The sequence below is a fragment of the Echinops telfairi genome, unplaced genomic scaffold (assembly GCF_000313985.2).
Source record: "Echinops telfairi isolate 266 unplaced genomic scaffold, ASM31398v2 ScPeMD7_53;HRSCAF=182, whole genome shotgun sequence".
NCBI lineage: Eukaryota > Metazoa > Chordata > Mammalia > Afrosoricida > Tenrecidae > Echinops > Echinops telfairi.
The window spans coordinates 4,762,921-4,781,001 of NW_022103951.1; positions in this window are offsets into that span (position 1 = coordinate 4,762,921).

An 18,081-nucleotide genomic window follows, 5' to 3' on the forward strand; every position below is an offset into this window, starting at 1 on the left:
CCAGCTTCGATCTGTACCAGTGTACATCCTCTGGTCTAGCCGGATTTGTAAGGTAGAATTGGGGTCATGATAGTGGAGTCAGAGGAAGCATTACAAAACTAGAGGAAAGTTGTATGTTTCATCGGTGCTATACTGCACCCTGACAGGCTTGTCTCCTCCTTCTGTCATGCCCCTTCTGTAAGGGGATGCCCAGTTTCCTACAGATGAGCTTTGGGTCTACACTCCACACTCCCCATCATTCACAATGATATGATTTTTAGTTCTTTGATGCCTGATACCTGATCCTATCAACACACCTTGTGATCACACAGGCTGCTGTGCTTCTTCCAAGTAGGCTCTGTTGCTTCTCAGCTAGATAGCCGCTTGTTTATCTTCAAACCTTCAAGACCCCAGATGCTATATCTTTTGATAGCCGGGCACCATCAGCTTTTTCACATTTGCTTATGTACCTGCTTTGTCTTCAATGATCGTGTAGGGAAAGTAAGCATCATGGAATGCCAGTTTAATAGAACAAGGTGTTTTTGCATTGAGGGAATAGTTGAGTAGAGGCCCAATGTCCATCTGCTACCTTAATACTAAACATATAAATATATGCATGTAGATCTTTTTCCCCATCATCATATATAAATATATCTACATTTGTACATGCCTGTATTTAGACCTCTATAAATGCCCTTCGCCTCCTTGTTCCTCCCTGTATTTCCGTTTACTTTCCTCTTGTCCCACTATCATGTTCAGCCTTCATTTGGGTTTCAGTCATTCCTCTCTGTTACATTGACCTTGATCAAGCCCTACCAGTCTTCCTACACCCTCCTTGCCCGCCATCAATTTTGCATCACTTGTTGTTCTCTTGTGCCTGGGTTCATTATACCCACTTGCTTTTCCCCACCTCCCTGTCTCCCATATCCCCCGGGAACTGTCGGTCTGTTGTTTTCTCCACCAGATTGTTTATCCAGCCTATCTTATCTAGATAGACAAGCAGGGATAATAATATGCATAAAAAACAAGATGAGCAAAACAAACCAACAAAAGAAAACATAGCAAAAACAACAACAACAAATGACCAAATAAAAGTAAAGCTTATAAATAGTTCAAGGTCTGTGTGTTGACCTTTAGGTGTGTTTTCCAGTCGAGTCTGATGGGGTGCCATGCCCAGACCCCAAAGTCTATTTTTGGTGTTCCATGGAGACTTTGTTGCTCTGTTTCCCTTGCTGTTCTGTTGCAGACCATTACTGTTTCGCCTCAGTGAGGTCAGTTCAGATCAGGCGCAATTCTTGCATTTTGTCTCCATTGTTGTCCCCCATAGGGATGGCCCCATGCAGTTGGCCCTATGATCCTCTCTGTGCTTTGGCTTCTCTGAACTGGATTATTGTCCTCAGGGCTTGATGGGCCAGGATATCTTCCACTCTCTCTTCCTCTTCCTTCATTTGCTCCTGTGTGCTCTGATCAGATATGTCCCTCTCCCTGAGCTGTAGCTTTAGTGCTGTCCTCTGAAGTGAATTCTTCTGTGGAGAGGGGGGACTGTCCACATAGTTGGGATTGGGGCCAGCCCCTCAGACCTCTCTATTGGTTCCCTGCTTCATGCCTGTACATTGCATTCATATCTTAGAACACCGGGTTGAAGTGCACACTAGTTCTTTTTGGTATAGTCACTCTGTCTATACTTTCCATCTACATTTGATATTTTGTCCATAGAATTTACAATATTGTAACTCGAGCCTTGAATCTTTTCTGTAGTTCTTTCAGCTCTTTAACTTCATCATTTCTTCCTTATGCCTTCGCTACTCTGTGATGAAGAGCATGTATCAGAGTCTTTTCTGACATCCCAGCCAATCTTTTCTTTCTTTCCTGTATTTTAATGGTCTTTTGTTTTCTTTATGCATGATGTCATCCCCCAGTTCATCAGGTCTTCTATCATTAATTTTCTAGCAATTCAGTGATAGACTCAAGATCGCCTTTTGGTGCTCACGGACTTGTTTTAATTTTCTTCAGCTTCAATCTGGACTTGTTGTCAGGTGCCATCAAGTTGAGTGTGACGCATAGTGTCCCTAAGCACAACAGAACTAAATACTGCACAGTCCTGCACCATCCTCAGACTTGTTCCTTGGCCTGAACCCACTGATACAACCACTGTGTCAATCCATCTTTTTGAAGGCCCTCCTCTTCTTTGCTGCCCCTTCACTTTACCAAACAGGATGTCCTTCTCCAGGGACTGGTCTCTCCTGACAATATGTCCATAGTATATAAGAGCAAGCCTAGCCATCCTTTTCTCTAAGGAGCATTCTGGCTTTACTTCTTCCAGTACAGAACTTTCTGTCCTTTAGCAGTCCATGGTACTTTCAATATTCTTCCCCAGCCCAATTCAAATTCATCTATTCTTCACATTTTTCCATATTGAATATTCAACTGTCACATGCATATGATGCAATGGAGAAAGCCAGAGCTTGGGTGAGATTCACCTTAGTCTTCAAAGTAACATCCATAATCTTCAATACCCTAAAGAGGTCTTATGCAACGGATTTATCTAATTCAATATGTCTTTTGATCCTTTTTTACATTTCAAAAATGTATTATTAATTGGGAGTTAATACATATATCATATTGTTCCACAGTTCAATCACATCAAACAGTGATTCTACCACAATAAGTTTCTTAAAACATTCTTTGCTTCCTGGACTCCTTGACATAGTCTCCCTTTCCCTAACACCCCCACCACTATCACTCCCCTGAAACCCTTATTCTACTTTCTGTCCCTAGAGGTTCATCATTCCTGGGTTTCATATACTGAAAAACAGAAAAAAAAACCTTATAACACAACTTCAAGAGGGTGACCACCGATGACATAACACATTTGAGATAAACCCTAATATAAACAAACAAAAATACAGAAAATGTTTAAAACAAGATCAGGTCCAGCATGCACCAGAGGGGGGGGGCAGGGGGGACAGCGCAGACAAAGTTTTAACTGTTCAAGTAAGATTTATCCCTTTCATTTTGTATAATAATCTCTGCAATGCACTCCCTTTAGTCACCACTTAACTCCTATGCCTCAGTTATGGGTAGTGGGAGATCACCAGAAGTTTATTTCCTATGTAGTTCCCACAAATGTATCTTGGGCTCCTACAATCATCCAAACCCGAGTCTCACAATTTATGCTTTGATACTAATGCCTCCTTCGATTTTGGATTATATGATTTACAATCCTTCGGTGACTGATGATGGTGTGCTTCTTCCATGTGAACTTAGTTGACATCTCAATGAGATGGCTGCTTGTTTGGAAACAAGCCTTTAAGACCACAGATGCTATTTTATCTGATAGCCAGGCACCATCTAATTTCTTCATCACATTTTGCTATAGCACCCATATCTTCTGTGTTCCCTTACTGAGGGCAAGTATTGAGCAGGGCCATGATGAAAGAAGTAATTGGAGCTAGGATTGAGTGTGAGCCCAATACCCATTCCTGGATCCTGTATTTTCTGTTTGTTTTATCTGCTTTTGGCTCCCTTTCAAAACCTCCTTGTTAATTTATGGTAAAGAATCTTGTTGTTCATCCCTCTGGGGTGTAATGATCTTCCATTAATATTGTCTTTGATTAACCTCTAGTACTGTTTTTTAAAGCCCTACTGAGCGAAGGATATTGAGCCAATGTAGGCATTCTCATTGATTATTATTGTAAATTTTCCTGATAATTAGCTCCCATTATTTGTGTAATTAGCATCCAGACATGAAAGGATTGATCCTTTGATTGCTGCTTCCAGGAGCATTGATTGTGTATCCAAGTAAGACAAAATCCTTGATAACTTCAAACATTTCTCCATCTATCAGGAGGATTTTGCTTTTCCTTTCAATGAGTTGTAATCCATGCTGAAGGCTACAATCCGAGATCTTCATCAGCATGTGCTTCAACTACTCCTAATGTTCAGCAAGCAAGGTTGTGTCATTTGCATATTGCAGTTTGTTTATAAGCCTTCCTCCAATCCTGATGCTGCATCCTCCTTCATATAATCCAGTTTCTCTGATGATTTGCTCAGCCTACAGACTGAACAAATATGGTGAGAGGGTACAACCATGAAACACACCTTTCTTGATTTTAAACAATGCAGTATTCCCTTGATCTCTCAGTACAATTGCTTCTTGATCCATGTACTTACACATGAGTAATTGACCTGAATTTTCGTATGATTAATTAATGATCTGTTCCACTGTCAGCCTCTGGCCTGGTTTTAGCTGTTGATATTGAACTTCCCTATCAATTCTTCCATAATGTATTACATTTTATTTCTGTGCACTACATCTGGAGAAGTCCACATGTATAGTCTCTTCATGTTTTTGAAAAAAAATGTGCTTGAGATGAGGTCTTAGACTTGCAAAATTGTATCATGTGATCTCTGACTTCATTTCTATCACCTAGGGCATATTTTTCAACTCCTCTTCTGTCCTTTTTGTTTCCAAATATTTCATTCCAATCACCAATGTTTAGCAATGCATCTTGATTGCATGTTTGTTCAATTTCAGACTGGAGGCATTGGTAGAATTACTCAACTTTTTCATCTCTACCTTTGGTGCTTCTTGCGTAAATTTGAATAATAGGTACATTGATTGGATTTTCTTGAATGTGGCTAGATATGATTCTATCACAGACAGCATTGTAATTGAAAATAGACCTTGAAATGTCCTGTTTGATGATGAATTCTAAGCCATTCCTCTTGATTGTTTCATTCCTAGGATAGTATACCATAAACTTTTCTGATGCAAAATGGGCAATAAAAGTCCATTTCAGCTCACTAATGAATAGAATGCCAATTTTTGTGTGTACTGTTTCATTTTATTACAACCCTCGATTTTCCTAGTTTCGTTTTTTGAACATCTCTAGTTCTGATTATTAATTTATGTTTGTAGCTGTTTCTTCTCATCGAGTGCTATCCCGTCAGCAAATGAAAGTTTGGAAAGTTTTCTCCCACAGGCTTTACCCCATCCAGGTTATCATGGCTCGCTCTACCGTCTGAAGGCAGCTTAGTCATATTGGGACTGCATTCGACCTGAGGGGCTCACCTTTCACAGCATCTCAGACAATGTTCTGCTTCTCTTCCTGAGGTTATCAGTATCTATCAGTGTTTCAGTTCTGTCCATAAGGTTTTCAGTGGCAATTCCTCAGAAGTAAACAGTTTAAGCCTTTTGCATACTCTGCTCTTAGTTAGAAGCTCTCCTGTAACCAATCCACTTTCCGTAACCTCACAGGTATTTACCACAGTGGGACAAAATGGACAGAGAAGTAGTGGAGGTTTCCACTAATAATTTTTTTTTCCAGAAGTAAATCACCAAGTACTTCTTCCTAGTGTGCCTTAGTGTGGAAAGTCTCACGAAACCTATCACCCTGGGTGATGATGCAGACCTTTGAAATATCAAGGCTCAGTTTCCAGCTTCAGAACAACCTGAAAGCCACCCGAATAACACAAATGGACAGACAAGTCATGGAGTTAGTGAACCAAGAGGTTAGAAAATGCTCAGCCTTTGTCTAGTGGAAAATAACCCAAGACAAGTTTAAGGCTCATTTGAAATATTGAAGGATTGTATGGACAAAATACTGAAAACATGAGAAGCATCAAAAGAATATGGAAGTACTATACAGAGTCGCTACCTACAATGGTTGGTCAAGAAATCCAAGCTGTGTTGAAAGCGTTGGTGGAAAGCAAGGTTCTATGAATTGACAGCATGTCCATTGAGCTATTTCAACAAAGGATGCAGTGCTAGAAACACTCATTAGCCTATGCTAATTAATTTGGAAGGCAGATGCGTGGCAAACAGACTGCAAGAGATCCATATCTGTGTCAATTCCAAAGGAAGATGACCAAACAAGATGCAGAAATTATTAATTAATATTATTAACAAAATTGGTAATATCCCACATAAGTAAAGTTCTTCGATTTATAATGCTGAGCAAATGATCATAGAAACTGGATTAAAGAAGAAAATGCAGTACCAGGATTGGAGGAACACTTATTAACTACTGATAATATGCAGATGACATGCTTAAAGTGAGGAGGACTTGAAGCACTTGATGATGTTGATCAAGGACTGCAGTCTTCAGTAGTAATTACAACTCAATATAGGAAACAAAATTCTCACAACTGGACCAGTAGATAACATTAAGTTGAATGGAGAAAAGATTGATGTTGTCAATGAGTTTCTCTTGCTTGCATCCACAATCAATGCTCACGGAAGCAGCAGGCAAGAGATCAGATGGGTTGCATTGGGTAAATCTGCTGCACAAGACCCTTTTAGAATGTTGAAAAGCAAGGATGTTACTATGAGGATTGAAATGCAACCGACCCAAGCCATGGTATTTTCAATGATCTCCTATGCATGTGGAAGTTGGATATTGAATAAAGAAGGCTGAAAAAGAATCTATGTATCTGAATTATGGTGCTCACAAAGAACACTGAAAAGACTATGGACTGCCAAAAGAACTAGCAACTTCCCATCTAGAAACAGCAAAATGTGAGAATAGCATATCTTAAATTGGGTACACCTAGCTTACAGAAGGTTATGTGTGACAGTGGGAGCCCAAAATCAATTTGTGGTATCCCCACATGGATTAACTCTCCAGTAACTGACTTCTGACCAGGGTTGTGAATAGCATTTTTATTATGCAGAATATAGTGGAATTTTTTCTTTCTTTTGTATATTTTTTCTGCATATTAAATTCAGGATGCGTAAAACTATAGAGACTGCATTAATGGTTTCTTGGGGGCAGGCAGATAACAGCGGAGGCTAGTGGGAAGGTTGTGGGGAAATGGGGAGCTGATAACATTGAATACAGGAAAAAAGAAAATGTTCTAAAATTCATTGTGGACATTATTATGCGACTCTTTTTAAAATATGCTTTAACTATTGAGTTGTGGGCTATGTGAATTATATGCCAATAAAAGTCTTTAAGAAAATAAATGTGCACAAACCTAGGAATAATTGTGAAGATAGCATAGGACCAGGAACTTTTTATTCCCTTGTACATAGATTTCCTAAGCATCAGAACTGACTGTGGGCATCTAAGAACAACAACGTTCACCATCTCCAATATGCCCATTATATAATCTTGCCGACTGAAAGAGAAGATGCCGTGCCATAAGGACTGATAAAAACATCCATCTCAAGATCTGAAAACACATGTCCTCATAACTGGGCCAATAAACAGTGTAATGATAAATTGATAAAATAGTCAAATTGTCAAGGATATGATTTTACTTGAGTTCACGATCAATGCTCATGGAAGAAGCAGTCAAGAAACCAAGCCACGTACTTCACTGGGTAAACCTGCTGCAAAATACCTCTTTATAATGTTCAAAAATATATATGTCACATTGAGGACTACGGTGTGCCTGACTTAAATGCATGGGGTTTTTAATCACTTCATATGCTTTAAATTCTGAACAACTAATAAAGAAGAGAAGATAAAAAAATAAATGTCAGCGTAGCCAGCCCCTAACAAATCATCATGGGTCCTGTAGGCACAATTGTACAGCAATAATAAATAAAGATTATAGTACAGTCATAGAGAGCATGAGAGATAGAAGAGATTGAAATAATGGAGTCAGACACATTTCTTGGTAGCATGTTCACCTCAGCTCCTCTTGGTGGTATAGGGCAGGAGAGAGAGCAGGAGCAAGTGAGAGTGGTTTATTACTAACTCAGGCTTATATAACTTTGGGGGTGTGTGTTACAGGTAAGGACATACATAACAGGAAGGGGCTGTGCTACAGGTAATACAGTGATGAGAGGGGGATGATCTAGAGACATACAAGCAAAAGGAAGAGGAGGCATTGGGGGTACACATGTGACAACATGGGGAGATCCTAGATTCATTGAGGCAGCTTAATTGACCTGTTTTCTGGCTCTCCAAAGAAACCATGATCAGTAGGGTGTGAACCCCACCTACAGTGGACCAGACTGTTGTCTGAATGCCTTCAGGGAGAAGTAATCCATTATCCTTAATAGCAGGGAGTGGGCCCCACCTGTGGTGGGACCAGACAGTAGTCTGAAGGCTGAATGCATCTGACCTCCCACCTTGGACTGGCAAATAGCCTCTAATGTTTGACATTTCTTTGGGGGAGACAAAGCTAGGGAAAAGTCGTTTTATATCCCACAAATAAAGACTTTCAGTTTGGGCAAAGAATATGGACTATACATGGACTACCAGAAAAATCAACACATCTTTCGTGGAAGAAATACAGTTAGAATTTCTCCTTCCATGGGAAGATGGCAAGATTTTATTTTGTATACTTTGGACATGTACTTCATTTTATGAACCTTGGACATTACTTTGTCTTAGGTACTTCGGCCCAAGCATCGCAAGGATTAGGAGGCTCCCCAGGATGGGGAGGTGTTTTGGTCCATTCGATATATTGCCATTAGGAGTCAGAACACACTTGGCTTACAACAAAGGGATTGCTCTTTTATATAGTTAGCCAGGTGAAGCAAAGGGGCATCTTTACATCATTTTATCCCTTGGAGAATTGATTCTTTTATAGCCATAGGCTGAGAAATGTGTGGGCAGGAAGAATTCAGATTCAAGTATGACAAAATTAAATGATCTAATCTTTACTGTAAGAAGACAATGAGCCTTGCTGGCATTGTGGGTCAAATATTGGGTTGCTAGTTGAAGGTCGGTGGTTCGAAATCCACGAGCTGCTCCTCTGCAGAAAGATGAGGCTATCTGCTCTTGTGAAGTTCTTGAAAACCTGAAGGAGAAATTCTTCTGTGTCCTGTAGGGTCAGTATGAGATGAGATCCAGTCAATGGCTATGGATTTTTTTTATTGTGTGGAGGAATTGTTTCTCTTTGGAAATTAGCTGTGGTGTGAAAGCCAAAACCCATTTCTTAAATGTTTTTTGCAAGGCAAATAAGCTTTCTGAACCTTTGAAATGAGCAGATGGGGTGAGAACTCTAATTGTCAAGCATTTTTTTTTTCTCAAGAAAAGCCCTTGGGAAAACCAAACCTGTAAAACATCTTTAAATTGCAGTCTCGGGATGGAGCCTGGCAGGTGGGTTCCTTTTCTCGGGACAGTCCTTACTACACCCACAGGGACTCACTAGGGCTTGGACTAACACACTGAAAAAGGCCACTGGCTAGATGGTATGAAAGACATTTCCCAGGGCTGACGGAAGGTCCTTGAATCTCAGATTAGAAATATAAGACATTTCCATTACTCATCTTTTAAAACAAATGTTTACCAATTCATAGAACCTTAATTGTACAGTTATTTTTATAGAAAATAATTGACAGACTTATGTGTGTGAAAGCTTCTGCTTTTAAAATAGTCACACATGAAATGTCTTAATTGATCATTTTAAAAATAAACTTGTTTTGGAGTAATTTTAGATTCTTGGAATACTGGCGAAGAGTGTACAAAGAGGTCGAGTAGTATAATGTAATATCTTATGTAACCATGGTATGTTTGTTAAAACTACGGAAATACTGTCAGCTCATGCCTTTTCACTCAACCCTAGACTTTCTTAACATTTCACTAGTTTTTCAAATAAGGTCTCTCTTTTTACCCCTAGAATTCAACCTAGGATAACATCTTGCATTTAATGTAGATGGTTTTTATTTAGATCAGGCTGTTTGTTGTTCATAATACTAAAAGAACAAAACTCCTCCTTAGAAAATAACAATGTGTGAACTTAATCAAGGTTGGCCAACTTTTCCTGGAAAGGATCAGATAGAAAATCCTTCAGGGTTTGTGACCAATATGACTTCTGTCACAACCACTCCCCCTGCGAGTGTAGCATGAATGCAATTGATAATAGGTAAATGAGTGGTCGTGAGTATGTTTCAGTAAAACTGTATGTAGAAAAATATGTGCAGGCCTTATTTCACCCACAGGCACTAGTCTGATGACAAAGGACTTCCCTGGGCTGTGATTCAACATGTAATCCGGTGGTGTTAGGTGCTGCCAATTGGGTTACTAGACCCTGAAACTTGTTTTTCTAAATTGAATAGAAGAAAGAGGTTGTTCGAATGACTAAAATCTACCTTCTCAGTCAAAAGCATTTCATCTCTCGGTCATGTTGGACACTGACAGTGCTGTGTCAAAGAGCTAAATAGTCCCCGTCTTCTCTCCTCTAGACTGGAGATGACTGAAGCCTTTTGAATATAGCGTTCTTTGTGCATTTAATTTGCACCGAGAAGCCATCATCCACAAGGCTAATAAAATAACTATATCAAATCTGTTTTGAAGTTTGAGCAAGATTCGCAGCTACCTCCACATAGCAATTTGTATTGCTAATTTCTGATTGTCATGAAACAAAAGTATTCCTGCTGTGGGGAGTGCATTTGAGCAAACTCTCCGTAAATCTTGGTAATCAATCCCATTTAAGTGGAGTTCATTTCCAGAAGGTTTTATTTATGTATTAACCTTCTGTGTATATGTAGCAAAATTTGGATATTACTTCTTGAGAAGTATGCAATTCCATCTGAATTGCTAATCATTTTAAATCCTATAAAGTTTACGAGCTCTAGATCCTTCATCTCTATTCATTTTTTCGCGACAGAAAGAAGAAATAATGCTCTACCTATTGAGTCACTTACCCCAAGGTCAGCAGTTTGAACCCACCAGCCACTCTGTGGGAGAAAGATGAGGTTTTCTGCTCCATAATAATTTACCATTTTGGAAACACTAACAGGCAGTTCTGCTCTGTTCTATTGGGTCTCTATGAGTAGGAAGCAACTCGGGAGCAAGGAGTTTGATTGAAGATCATATATATTTAAATGGTTCATAAATATTTATTCATCTCCTAGACCCTAAGCATTTCTTCCCTTTGAGTTCTTTGGCTCATACATAGCTCTTCAGTTTGTTTATTTCTCCTATTTGGTTACCAGGGACACAGTCTTCTTTATTTTAATTTTCTAAGTTTTTAATGCCCTAGTTAGATCTTCTATAATAGGTATAAGCAGGGACAGTTCCTAGCAAAACCAGACATATGAAAGTTTATTTATAATACCTGTAATACAGTGGAGTAGGTCAGCTGAGGAGGGTCCGATAAGAGCATAGAGGCTCATATATCATCTAAATATTACTCTGGAGTTTTCAATTTAAAAGATTAATATCTTGGAGTTTTGAGGCGAAATAAAATTCTCCTTCATTTATTTGAAAAAAAAAAAAAAGTTGTCCTGTGTGCGTTTAAGAGTTACACAATGAAGCATTTACCAGATAACTAATTGGTAACCCCCCTGGATTTTACTTACTCAAACCAGCTCAATGATCAATTGCATCATAAATACAGCATCTATTTTTGATATTCTCCTTTCCATTGTAGGTCTTAATGTTTTCAGTAGAACTGCCTGAAACATATGAAAGATTTAATCCATACCTGTTTGGATGTATCTTAACTACCAGCAAGTTTTCTTCATCTTGTGGCTTGTTATGTTGTGCTTGCAAGGGTAGATTTGTTTTCACTTTATTGATTGTGTTGTCATCATTTCCTGGTATGGGTTATTACTATCATAGATTATTTTTTGGAAGACTCATTTTAAAATATTATATGAAAGCACATTTTATACTACTGCAAAAAAAATGCTTTCTTCATCTGCTTACTCGCTTATATTCCGTTCCTCCCTCCCTTGCACACTTCCTTCCGGCGGCTTCACACTAGGCTTTACTTAGCAGAGGAGCAAATCACCGATGAATAGTGGATGATTACAGCAATGTCAAAATAGCAACAAGAGAGGGTAAACACTCTAACACAGTGGTTCTCCACCCTCGAGGCACATTAGGCTCTTGCTTGGAACTATCCAAATCCAGATCTCAGACCATTTACATCAGAAGCTCTGTGGGTGTAACCCAGCCATCAGTCTGTTTTCACGTTCCCACGAAGTTTCCACAAGCAGTCAAGGATGAGAGTTAGCGCTCTAAGCACTCCATACTATGAGAGAACACTTATGAGCCATGTACGCGTTTGAGGGCCATGACTGGGAAAAGGAGTGTTGTGTGTCCGTGTGGCCAGGTATGCACATGCAGGCATGTGTGAATGTGTTCACACCATTTGATAGTAATAAATGCAGAATTTTGAGGGAAAAAAGGCTGTGTGATGACGATGGGGAAACTGCCGTGATTCTCTTCTCATTGAGACAGAGAGGATAGTCCAAGAAGATGAATTCACATATACAAAATATATTTTACCGAGAAAGGACACATGAAGGAACCCCAAGAAAATATTAAAATAAATAAAAATCGTCTCCCCAAAGTCATAATAATGTTTGTGCTTCCATTTAGTCTTATTCTGGGATGGAAGTGGATATTTATTAGCATGGCCGTAAATCACGTTTAGTTGATTTTCGTTTAATAGTGATAAACTCTGTCTAGGGGAGCCTTTCCTAGAATGTCTTTGATTTCCACGGGATGGTAGAATTAGAATGACTCCATCCCATGCCTTTATGAAGTCTCTTCCCTTGGCAGTGCCTTCACACATTGACTCTGGTGTCTTGGCCTGTCACTTAATGTGCTAAATGGGTAAGTTAGAAACACTGAGACCACCAGAATCATGAGAAAGTGCTTGTATGATCCCTTTTGCTGCTTCTCAGGTTTCCCTGCCTCTAGGGAAAAGCCCACTAGCACTGCCTCCTGGAGGATGATGAGAGAACCATAGCGGACCATCCGGCGATCACAGCCAAGGCCATCCGAAACCAGACAGCCCTCATCCAAACTTCCAATCCACCCAAGATGTATAAACAAGCTCAACCCAGATAGCTAAAGAAACAGAAGCACCTTGAGAAATAACAAATGACTTTTTGGTTCTCCTGCATTGAGTTGTGAGCTGACTTGCTATACAACAGTCATGTGGCAATACTTGGTCGATACACATGGCCATACCTATGAAGGATAATGTGTTTTATTTTAAAATGTCATTTTGATTGAGTGACCGATGCCTTTAGTTTACTATGAATTTGTTTAGATGTGGTAGAGCGAAATATTTTCCTCTGACCTCTTGCAAGCATCTAACAATTTTGACTTCTATTATACTGTCTGTCCTGGGCACCACCCCCTTACACCATCTCTCTAGGGTTACAGAAGGAAAAAGAGATTTTAAGTGATACTCCACTGATTTTTCACATGTGAGCCATTAGTGAAAGGGCTAAGATTTGCATAGTCTCTTTTATCCTAAAAATTCCTAGTAACTTCTGTGTGTAATCATCCCACAGTTTATACTGGCAGAGCATATTTGATAGCCGGTAATATTTCTAAGGAAAGAGAAGAGTTGTCTAAGAGAGTAGGGATATAGAGGATACATATACATTTTAGGATTCTCTTCTTTCTAAAATTTTCCAATGATTTACAGCCTCTTAGTTCAGGAGTTCTATTTTAATTTGGAATTAATCATATTCTGCACTACTTCCTAAAGCTCCTTCTTTTCTGATGGTCATGAATTTAAACTGACAAAGTAAATCTGTATTTTCATTGCAATGCCTTCTTTCTGAAAGTTAACTATTTCTAATCCCCTAATCCCATAGTGAGGTCTGCCAGAGTTCTTGGACCATCACTTTCCCACATCTGACAAATTCATAATCCCTTAGGTAGCCACGCTTTAATCATCACCAGCTCTCTCTTTTTCCCCAATGAAGAACAGAGAGGTTATATTTTTTGACTCGTGTTACTTGTGTTGCTATAATGCATTCTGGACATTAAATAAGGAAGACCGTAGAAGAACTGATGCATTTGAATTGTGGTGCTGGAGAAGAATCTTGAAAGGACCATGGACTGGTAAGAGGACGGGCAGATCTGTACTGGAAGAAGTAAGGCCAGAATGCTCCTTAGAGAAAAGGATGGCTAGCCTTGCTTTTACATATTTTGGGCATATTGTCAAGAGAGGCCCATCCCTGGAGAAGGGCATCATGTTCGGTAAAGTGGAGGGGCAGCAAAAAAAGAGGGAGGGCCTTCACACGATGTATTGACACAGGGCTCCACCAGTGGATGCAGGCACAGGAACGATTGCGAGAGGAAGGCACAGGATTTGTGCAATGGTTTGTTCTGTTGTGCTAGGGGGTGGAGCCATCGAGATGGCTCCTAAGAATAGCAGCAACATCATGCATTCATTCTTTCAGTATATTTTTAAATCAATTAAGTAACAGGTATTTATTTTAGGTACAAAAGAAAGAGCCTGGTCTACATTTTTATTCTTTTGTACTTGATGGTAGCCAACACAGGTAGTTTGCAGTTTTTAACGCTATTTTTTATCTGCATGTTTTAAAAATTGATAGTCCTTTCATCTCTTTGTCTGTATATGATGAGTCATCTCAATATGTACTTTTCATTATTTCTCTTAATGTGAGTAGATTTTCAGTATGATTTTGATCTCTATTCCAATCCCCTGTCTTCCTGAGGAGAACTGTATCTCTGAAATTGGATCTTTATGCTTAGTCTCCAGGTTTCCAATTTGTTTAAACATTTTTCCATTTTCTTTGTCTTCTATAACTTCCCAAGTTTGTCATTTCCACTAATTTGATGTTCTGTGGAGTGAATTCTACTGTATATTGCCTCCAATGGGATTCTGATTCTGTATTGTTTTGGATTTCCCGGTAATTCTTATTCCATTAATTTTCCTTTACATATAATCCTCTCTTGTCTTCTCTGCCTAAATGCATCCTTCATTGAGGTGAGATCCTGTGATCTCTTGAGATTGAGCTTTTGTCTTACGAAATTTTACAGACGGCATGTCTTTCCTTTATTTTTCATAGATGTCCTATTGTTTTTGTTTTCTTTTTTGCTTATCTCCAAAACAGCAAAGTGCTAGCCCCACGTGCTGTTTGTAACTTGGAAAGATATTATGCCTTATCTCTAGCCTTATTCTCTGTCTAATCATATCATACCACGAGCTGGAAGACAGGCTGATGTTTTAGCTCAATTCTCTATTATCCCCAAACTACTTTTAACATGGGGTTGATTTGAAAAATGTTCCTACGTTCATTGTCTAGGCAGTTAACAGGTCATTTATGAAAATCACTATAATTCCTTTGTGTACTACCTTGGAGGCTGAGAATGTGTGGTTCTGCCAGGGGTCTTTTATGATAGAACTCTGGTAGTTGGGCTGCTAACCACCCCATCAGCAATGCAAAACTGCCAGCTATATTTTTATCATTAAGGTCACTGATTATATAAGGGACAGCAGTGTTTGCAACATGTAACAGATATCAATTGTTTTTCCTGGGTAGGTGAACAAAATATTATTTACAAGTTTGATGCTATTTTGCAAGTAGTTCATTCTGGACTGACTGGTGCCACTCCTGAAAATTTGTACCAGTTATACTCCTCAAAGTTTCACATGTTCACAAACCCTTGAATTCTTCAAATCAAAAGACTCTGAACTATATATTTTACTGATGAAATAAACTCTGTCTATGTCAACTAAAACCCTCTGAGCATAGGATTTTTAAAAGTACTTGCATAAAAATTACTTTAAAAAAAACCAAACAAAATGTTATGTGATGATCTCTAATGATGCTAGCATTAAATAAAAAAAACTATTCAGAGGATCATTATTTTAAAAGTATCCATGCATCACAATTTTAGAATCTGCTTCTCTCTTTAGAACTTAGATTATAAAAGTAATTAATGAAAATGCATAAACTACTGCTAGGCGGTGCTTTCCCTGGTTAATGTTGTTTTGCAATAAAATAAGTGAGGTGACAAAAGGCTTTAATTATTGAATTGTGTGATATGTGGATTCAGCGCCAATAAAAGTGTTTTTAAAAAGGCTTAAATGCCAACCAAAGGTTCTCATTCAAAGAGCTGATTCCGTACCTTTGAGACATCTGCCCTTCTTCATTTCCAGAACTTTGGATTCTGTGGCTCTCAGGCAACTGTCGGTCATCTGAAATAAGAATATTGTAGGTGATTCTCATGTGGAGCGATGGTTGGGACCTATTCTTATAATGGTTCATGTAGATTATTTTCATCACATTTACTGTGGTCCTGGTTGTAACAGTTGGGTGTTTTTGTTGTTGTTGTTGTTGTTTTCCTTAAGGGGTGATTTTTTGTCCTGCAAAAAACAAAGGTGTTTTCATGGTTTAAGAAGTCTACATACATGTATGAACCCTTTTACTCTCACTTTCCTTAGAAAGGTGAGCAATAGTCTATCCTCGGAAAACTAGGGGTTGCCTAGGGGGATGCCTGGACAAGTAGAAGAAATAAAAAGATAAGAGATTTAAATCAGACTCTATTATTGTTAGATGGTATAAGGAAGGATGTAGACAGGTATCAGTTCAAACAATAATTAAAATTTAGGCTCACACATAGGAGACCTGGTGGCATATGGGTTGCAAATTAGGCTGCTAACATTAAGGTCGAAAGTTTGAAATGACAAGACAAGGCTTTCTATTCCTGCAAAGAGTTACAATCTTGGGAACCCACAGAGGTAGTTTTGTCCTGTGCTATAGGGTAGCTGAGACAAAACCAACTTGATGGCAATGAGGAATTTTTAAACAGTTTTATTGGCATGTGGTTCATATTTATATAATATACTATGAAAATATTATATATATATTATATATATAATATACTTTCATAGTTTGTAATAAAAAGTTGTACAATCAGCACTACAATCAGTTCTAGACCATTTTCTGTACTCTTCTATTCCTTATTAGCTTCTCATAGCCTTCCAATTATCCCCCCACCCGCTGTGCCCTAACAAACCTCTAATCCACTAACTGTCTCTGTAGCTTCACCCATCCCATACTTCATATACTGGAAAACACACTCAGGGAAAAAAAAGAGAGAGAAATATCAGCAACAATAATAACAAAATAAACCAGAGAAGCAAGCAGGAAGTATTAAAAACTAGAATAATATTTTATTAGATCAAAAGGGAGATAAAAGGATCAGGTATTTCATTTTAACCTAATATATCTCAGTGATCTCATTTATGTATTCTCTGCCTGATAGCAAGGCTATTCACATCCCTCAAATAGTCAGAAGGCATCGGTGGCTTAACCCCTGTATGGATCTTGCAAAAGCATTTTGGGTTTCCTCTGTGATCCATTGCCTTCCAAATTGAGTGTTCACAATATAAACTCTGTTATCACTCCCTTCTTCAGAATTGAATTTTCTTATTTATTATCCTTGGATCGCACCGTCTGCTGTACTTCTTCCATGTGGAGTTAGTTGATGTTTCTTTGGATGGCTGCTTGTTTGAATACATGCCTTTAAGACTCCAGATGCTATTCATTTTGATAGCTGGGTACCGTTTGCTTTCTTCACCACACTTTGCTACAGCATCCATATAAGCAGTACTCTCTTCACATGAGAGTGAGCATCAATCAGGACCTGTCATAAGAACAAATCATTCTTACCTTGGTGCTAGACTCAAGGGCAAACCCCAAATCCATTCACATAACTATGATTTATATCGGGTCATTTTAGAGGTCTCACTATCATTCTATGACAGAGAACATTATCAATCATCCACCTGGAGTATAAAGCAATTGTATTTAGAGTGTCATTAATATATCTGATGGTACAGAATTTAACTCACTGTTGTGAAAAAGAAGTTATACCATAATAGATTCTGAATCGCATCCCATAAATTATTGATTTATACAGATTAAACTTTTAAATGATTGAGTACTATTTATATTGATAAGAGAGTTGGTAATAGGGAAACATTTCTAATAACATTAATTTACCAGGAAAGAACTAAACCTATCATATTAATAGATGTCATAGTAAGGCAAGGAAGGCATTAAAATAGTAAATAGATGATGATGCTGGGCCTCCTTTCGTTGGGTACCCTTAAAGCCAGGGAATCGAACCAAAGTCCCAAGAGTGCCACTGCCGAGCTCTGGAGGTGCAGTGGTCATGTGTTGGGCTGCTAACCTCAAAGTTTGCATTTTGAAACTACCAGTAGCTCCTCAGGAGCAAGATGAGGCTTTCTACTCCTGTAAACACAGTCTGTCCAGCGATTGCCACGGGTCAGTATCAATTCAATGGCAGTCCGTTTAAGTGGTTTTTTGTTTGTTTTGTTTTTTTAAAGCCATAGCCTTGGGGTGGCAGTCATATATTTCTTCTCACGCCACGGAGTGACCGTCTTAAGTCC